Genomic DNA, 8,383 nt, shown 5'->3' with positions numbered 1-8,383 from the left:
AAGACATGTTTATAAGTCAAGACTCGAGAATGTTCAACTGAATTTACAAGTTGCAAGTCAAGATGCAAGATTGTGTAATTGAAGCTTTTAAGGAAAAGCTACATTAAGATTTCAAGCTTCACTTTCTTTAAAGGTTACATATCTTAAGGGTTCAATGTCCTTACTTCACTATTAAGGTATGTTTGACCTTAGGTTGACCTTTAGAGTAGGTCATTTTGGATACATAATGCAAATGTTTTATATTTGGAAATCTGGTCTGCTCTAAGACTAGTCTTGGATCTTTCTCGACTAGTCCTAGCACTGCTTTGACTTGTCTAAGATTTTCCTGGACCAGTCGTAAGTTTGTTGCAAAAATTTGAAATTTTTTGTTAACCTTCGACCAGTCCTGGGGTTTGTTCGACCAGTTGTATGAACAGTGTCAACTGTTCCTTCGACCAGTCGTGAACCTACAACTTAAACTACAGCGATGTATTTTGCTTCGCTTCGACTAGTCATGATCAACCTAAGACCAGTCGAAGGTGTCCTTTGACCAGTTGTAAACTACCTACGACCAGTCCTGAAACTGCCTTATCTTATCGTGCTCAAATTTTCAAATATTCGTTGGTTCTAAGACTAGTCGTAGCAATATCTGGACCAGTCGAAGATCCGATTTGCTCACCTATAAATAGAGCATGAATCTCTGAATATTGAGGATATCTGAAGTAATTGTAATCCAGCCTTCTGAGAAATAAGTTTGTGCTCCATTTTAAGCTAAGTGTGCATATTTAATATTCTCTTTCTTTAGCTTTTTAAATTGATTTTGTTTCTTGTATTCCAATCTGATCTGAAAAGAGGAAGTGTTATTTTCCTTTTTCTAGAATCAAAATCAATTAAAGTTAGCCCATTTTGGTTTAATTTAAAATCTATTAGAACCTAGAACCATTATTAAGTGAGTATTGGACATTGAACTTTAACATTCGAACCTTTAGTCCGACTTGGTTCTTCCGGGCTGCTACAAAGGAGAAATCCAGGTATTTTACATTCTATTTTTGGTTTCTTTTGAGATAAAGCCAGAAAAATCTCATTGTGTTTGGTTATCTGAGGAGAGCTAGAAAACTCAGAAAGTGTGGGTTTTTGGATTGTGTAAGCCCAAGTTACAAAGACACAACTGTGAAGGTTTTAGGTGAACCTGTGAAACCTATTTTGATAGTGAATGCTAATATCCCGTGTGAGGATATTAGGAGTGGAGTAGCATTCTGTGTGGCTATTGTTTAATAGTTGGTGAACACACAGGCGAACCACTATAACTCCTTGTGTATTGTAGTTTGAATGTTTGCTTAATTTCCTATCTTTTATCATTCAAGTTGTGGAATGTATGTGTGGATGTGAATGTTGTAATATTTACATTTCAAGAACAGTGGGGAATGTTGTAATAATTTAAATTTAAATTCTTACAAATTTTCAATTCTTTACTATTTATTTATTCCTCTTTAGTTTGAGTTTTTGATACATAGAACGTTCTAGAAATAAGGTTGTCCTGCCATAAACCCTTGGTTTTTAAGGTGTAAGTTTGTCTTTAGAACTGCATTTGTTTTAATCTCTCAATACTTGATTATTGAGGCTGCTTTTCATTTTAAGCATTGTGAATTGATTTATTTTATTTGGTTATCATTTTTCCACTATTATAGTCTAAATTTGGCATAGTCCTATTCACCCCCCCACCCCCCCCCCCCCCCTCTAGGACATATAGCTTAGCCTTTTCAAGAGGATTAACCAAAAAACAGAGAGAAATAATAGAAGGAGGAAGTAGAAGAAAGGAAGGAGAAAGGAAGTTCGGGCGTGGTTGCTGCTCCCACCCAACTCAGTGAGTTAGCATGACTTAGGCACTGGTCGGGTCCAGGTTGCTGAACGGTAAAAAGAGAAAAAAAAAGAAGGGAATAAAAAGAAGACAGAGAAAGAGAGGGAGAGAGAGAGAGAGAGAAAGAGTTGGTAGCTGAGTCAACTCACTCCCGAGTTGAGTCCAAATTGACTCGGTCCAGGTTACTGTTGAACATTCCAGCAATAGGGAGAGAGTGAGTGAGAGAAAGAAGAAAAAAAAGAAGAGGAGAGAAGATAGGGAGAGGAAGGTTGGGTGACTGTTGCACTAGCCGAGTTAACTCGGTTGAGTTGTTGGCCCAGTTTGGCCTTGGGCTTGAGTTTGGGCCTTGTGAGAATCTAGAAAGAGTTGAGGGAAAGAGTGAGAGAAAATAAGGGGGGGAGAGAGAGAGTGATGGAGCTATTGAGTCATAGTTGAGTCGACTCAGCCACTTACCGGGTTTCGTCACTGAGTTAAGTGCTTTAACTCGCTAAAACCGAGCTCAAGCTGCATCAAATAGACTGCACCTCAAGGTGAGTTTAAGGCCTTATAACTTTAGCCTTCCAATAGAATCTTAGTTATTAAGCTTTTATTTATGATGATTATTTATTTCTCTCATTGTCCTCATCTAGTTTCTCGACCATGATAGATCCATATTAGAGAAGGTGATCCGAGTTGAAACCATTTCAATCAAAAGTTAAGGTGAGGATTCACCCTTTGAGCTTCCCACTTAAATTCACTAACCTGGACATAAATGGTACTTTAATTCTATGTAGTTAGTAACTCTAAATTATTTATTTTTCCTATTTCATTTCATGAATATGCTAATATAGTGCATGATTGGCTCATGTAATGTATGAATGTTGTGTCTCTTTGATGCTAGTAATATGAATGATTCGGTTGCCACATGTTGTAGAGTTTGTTAATTAGCCAAATGTGTTTATTTGTGATTATCTTATGGATTGAATATAACATGTTAAAGACTTACCATCTTGTAGGCCCTAGTTGACTTATTTGGGTTTTATCACACACCTGCCTTATATAGCTTGGACCACACTTTGTCTTACATGGATTGGACTACATAATTACTCCATGCGGCTTGGACTGATAATTTGTCTTGGTGGCTTTGATGGAACATTAGTGCCCTTTGTGGCTAGTTGGTTCTCTCTTCATTTCGTAGTGTTCAATCGTATGGTGATTTCTAGGTGAAGCGGGTGTTCGCTTAGCGATTTCCTAGCCATCTTATGGTGTTCACATATGATATGATTTTCGGGTGAAGTAGAGTTTTGCATGTTGTATTGCTAGCCATCTTACGGTGTTCAGTCATACTATGATTTTCGGGTGGAGCAGGTGCTCGCTTAGCGATTTCGTAGCCATCTTGTGGTGTTCACGTACGATATGATTTTCGGGTGGTCTAGAGTTTGTATGTTGTTTGTCCCTTCATCTTGTGGTGTTCAGTCGTACCATGATTTTTGGGTGGAGCGAGTGTTCACTTATCGATTTCCTAGCCATCTTGCGGTATTCACGTACGATACGATTGTCGGGTGAAGCAAACGGTTGAAGCTTGTTTCCTAGTCATTTTATGAAGGTCGTAAGATTGACTGCTTGACTATCTGGATACGTCCCTTTACATTTCAGTTTTCATTACATTCCCTTAATGTTAAAATTGCGTTAACTAGCTTAATTTTGAATGCATGATCTTGATTCTTGAACTGCATTATTTAAAATGCCCCTTCTCACATATTGCAATTTAAGTTGGATTATGAATGATAAGTGCGAAATCTTAGAGGGTGCTCCTCACTGCGATAGCTATTGACCTATCAAATCGTAATAGTTGATGCAGGTATAAGGTGAGCCGATGTTGTTCACTAGGTTGCTGGAGCAGATTGAGTAGCTAGGGAGTTAGGCGGGGTCCTTGTGGCTCTCATTAATCTCCACTACTAGTTGATAGACTCATGTTTTTCCTTACCTGAACTTTGTTATTTGAGATTGTATAAGTCCTATATGGGCGCTACATTTGAAATTTTGTAATGGTCAGAATGTTTTTATTTAATGCATGTTTATTCTAGCTTTGTTGCTCTTAACTCTAATTAATGACAAACGGTTCAAATTTACACTGGATTTTATAGGCTAATAATTAGGTTTTTGGGAAATGAGTTATATACTCGGGTCTTGAAAACATGGGGCATTACACTTGTGCCTTCTGTAATAACAGTAGAGGAGCTGTCTAAAATTTGGGTCGGATATCATATTCTTGACTCAGTCATTTTGACTCTTCTTCGGCTAGGAGAGCTACCTGACCAGCCTCCTCCCGAGGCAGGTACAATTTTTCATGTTGCGCTGCAATGCGGTCTCCAATTACTGCTTTAGAAGAATGCTTGAGACTTGCTGGGCAGTCTTGGCATAGCTCCGGGATGGGTTGTACCGAACGGGTGTAGAGACTTGTTCAATTGCGCAATGCTCTAGGCCGAGATGCAACAGCCTAAGCTAAGTGTGAATGAGTTTCTTCACTTTACCAAGTGCGGGTACAAACTTGGCATCTCGGCTGGTTCTTTTTCTGCTCTTAGTGGAATACCGGCTGGCCTTTAATAACCAACCCTCCTTCATCGAACAAGCATTGGAGGAACAGGTGGTTTTAGGCCCTCGGTCGATGGGAGTCGGTAGAAACAGAGCTTATTCGCCCCTTCGTCCCTCGAACTTTCTACGTGGTAGGTAGTGCTGACGTTGACCTTATTACATTTACTCAACCAAATTTTCATCGAATTATGGATGCATCCTGTCCCTTCCTTTCAATGATACCCAAGAATCCTCCGGAGCTTGACTCGGGCTCTCTGACTCGGATTCAGAATTTTCGAGCCTTGAGTCCGGAAAGGAGATCATGTAAGAGGCTTCTCCAACCGGAGCTTCTTTTTGAGTGGGGCCTTAACTCTGCTGTGTTCGGTGAGAGACTTACATTTTTTTTATTGTGCATCTGACTGTACTAACACTTGTCTTTTGATCGCAGACATGTCTGAGGCTCGGTCCACTCTTCATCCCCCGTCTCAGGTTCGACCCCTACCCCGCTCAGGCTCCCGGGCCTGGAAGAGGCATAAGATAGTCTTGAAAGGCCCGGTAAGGACAGCCCCTCCTGCTCCCCCAGCTATTATTGAGGCCGAGGAAGGTACAAAGGTGGCAGAGGCGACGGAAGAGGCATCAATGGAGGCGGCAGCAACGGCCTCTGAACATCTTCGAGAGGCTCCCGAGCCAGAGCCTGCCGAGGTACCTGTGTCCCAAGGGTAGAGGAGAGGCGACCACTCAAGGAGGGAGCAGCTGAGGAAGAGAGGATAGCCTTCCGCCAGAAGGTTGAAGATATCCTTCTATAAGCAAGCCAACAGGTATTCACTAGAGAGTTCTTTGACCTTCTCGGGTCGCCTTCCGTGGAAGACATGCTCGGTAAGATCGGGATGCTATTGCTCGAGGTAACAACACGATTTCCTTCAATTGTCTTGCTTTAGACTTCCCTATTTTATTTTTTTTGAAAAAAAAAAACTTTCGTTCCTGTGCAGTTCGCCCCTTGCATGATGAAGGCCTGTGCCGAGGTATCTTCCGTGATCAAGCGTGCTGGAGAGGCGGAAGCTTGGCTGTCGAATGCCGAGGCTTGGCGGTCGGAAGTAAAGGCTCGATAATCGTTTACTGAGTCTTGAGCTGTCTTTATAGTGGGCTAGCGCGAGAAGGCAAAGGTTTCTCTTGAGAAGGTCAAGATGGAAAGGGACCGCGTGGCATCGCAATTGGAAAAGGCCAGGGTGGCCTTCGAGTAGGCCGCCTGTAATGTCTTGAAAAAATCCATACAAAGACCCGAGCACCACCTCAGGCAGAAATCCCTAAAGACTGTATACTATGGAAATTAGGTGAAATTTAATTTAAGTACTAAACAACTTAATCAGTGGATTAGCTTGAACCATTATCTATATGAACTGCAAGACCCAAAACCCTTGAAATCGCTAGCTCAACATTACTTAAGAATATAGGGGAAATCCCAAAACCCAGTTGCTCTTGGGAGCACATTGAAACTCCGTATCAAACCTGTACCATGCGTCAAAAGTCCGATGACTGCGAAACTATAAGGTTATGACCGCCTTATTGGGCTTGACAACCATTGCGGGAATCGAGCCCAAATATTATCTAGAAACGCATAACTTGAGCCTGGAGCAAAGTGTGTGAGAAACACGAATATATTTTAGAAAATGAACCAAAACTTAAGTGAATCGAGTCGTTCGCTTGCAGGCGAAATTGAAGACTTTAGACCGTCAGTTTCTGACCAAACTTTACTCGTGGATCAGAGAAATTTTCCTGCACATATCGGTATACTTGTGGCCCTGATCGAGTGACAATGACCGTTGAGCTGATACAGGTCCTCCACAATCAATCCACTAATTCGACCAGGCCGAAACCATAACCTGGCATAGATCCACTGTCAGGGAACTTGCTCTATGACATAGATAGGTAATGGACCTCCAGATGAGCTCCGTTTACCCGAAACGGACGCCTTTTGGCTATAACCTAAGTATACCATGGCCCTGGGGCCATTGACATCACTTCTGAGCCTATATAAGGCCCTTAAACCACCTTACCCCTCTCTCATACGAATTTTCTCAAACCCTAGGTGAGAGAAGAGAGAAAAGAGGAGAAAAGTGTGAGGAGAAGAGTGAGAGTCTGGGAGATCGAGGCGGCGTTCCTCTCTTACGACTACACGCACTAGATCGCCTCTACATCTAGCTACACGGGTCATTCCAACTCTGATTTGGGTAAGAAATCCTAACCCTAATTTCATTTTAGGAATCTAAATAGAGGAATCAATGAAATAACTAACCTATTTCGTGATTTAGGTAGCCGTTGTGCTGTAGACGGGAACGTAGTGTACGAACCGATTTTGTAACGAGCAAGCCGACAAAAGGTGCGAACTATAAACATTTGTGTTATGGTTTTCAAGGCTTTCAATGTCAGTTAATGATTTATGACTAAATTGATTACTGCCATATGCACTTAGGTACGACGTTTTCCATATATTACACATGTATGAAATATGTTGAATAAATATGCATTCCATGTGTTTATTAAAATGTTTGAATGAAATTGCAATTATGATTTATGCTTGTCATAACTATTAATCTAGAATACATATTTGTTGTATGTATGACAACTCCTTTGTGAAAGGATTTGCCATAATCTATGCTATAACTAATTTAGTTCATGTATGTAAAAATGTATAGTCTAAGTGTTTGATAAAATGTCTGAATGAGAAAGTGCTTGATGAATGGTATTTAATGAGGGTGTTGAGATAGGATTCTCAATTACCTTATCGATATTTATAGTTCCCTTCATGTAATCTAAATTACTACTACGTGATTTATAGATGAAATGCATATGTATAATAACATGTTCAATGTGTTTGTTAAAATGCTCAAATGAGATTCGCGTCTGAATTGTTTGTTAAATGCTATTATGATTATCACATGTGACTATCTATTACCTTTGAGTGTGATTGGGACTATGACATAATCCAGGCAATCAGTAATGGTTTCCGATAGAGTGGCTGAACTAATCCCGCCATAATGGATACGTTCAATGAATCTGAACTGTACGGTAATTGTCAATAGTGGTCAGGACACGAGGGGTGCTCATGCGCTCCATGTCGATTAATTCAGCGTGCACTCGTACCAACCGAACTTGTCAAATAACCCGATTGGCCTATTGTGTGTTTACCATGTATGAATAATACTGCTTGAATCTAAGGTACTGCCTACCGATGTAACAGCCCATTTCAACCATGGTACCACGATCTGCTAAGACTCATGAGCTGAGTATGGTGGTGTTTGGGACACCGTGGTCGAGCTATCGGCTTACGCTGGGGTGACGAGACTCCCCATAGTGACCAATGAGCAACCCAAACTCGTGAGCTGAATATGGTGGTGTATGGGACACTGTATTTGAGTTGTCAGCCTACGTTCAGGTGATGAGCCTCCTGTAGTGACCTCGAGTGTAATTAATTGAACTTACTTGTCCACTGCTTTCGTTAGGGGTGACGCCCTACAACTTACCTATCGTATGTGATTAACTGGGATTAACGACCCTATATGGATCTCTATTTGGGTAAATGATATAAAGGGAGGTACCTTAGCTTCCCAAATCTGCTGTATGAATAAGACTAATTAAGTATTGGCTAACACGATCATACACCACATTGTATATGCTTTGGCGAGGAAGCGCACGTTTAGGGAGTTTGCCATGCGCGATCGTAAGAAGAAGTCACTGAGGGAATGTAGGCGAGGGCATGCATCATTACAGCATACCATTCCTGCATTAACAAGAGTACTTAGGATATGATTATTGTATTGCTTTATCATTACTGCTTGATTGAATTGATAACATGTTAACCTTTGCCTTATAGTACCACTGAGTTGATCACTCACTCCCACTCTAGGACGGTGTTTTAAAACACCAACCAGACTCTGATTTAGATGCAGGTTGCAATGAGGCTTACGTGGTGGAGCCAGACTTCTTTGACGAGGA

The sequence above is a fragment of the Magnolia sinica genome, chromosome 15 (genome assembly GCF_029962835.1).
Source record: "Magnolia sinica isolate HGM2019 chromosome 15, MsV1, whole genome shotgun sequence".
In the NCBI taxonomy this organism is placed as follows: domain Eukaryota; kingdom Viridiplantae; phylum Streptophyta; class Magnoliopsida; order Magnoliales; family Magnoliaceae; genus Magnolia; species Magnolia sinica.
Note: the sequence above shows the minus strand (reverse complement) of the source record.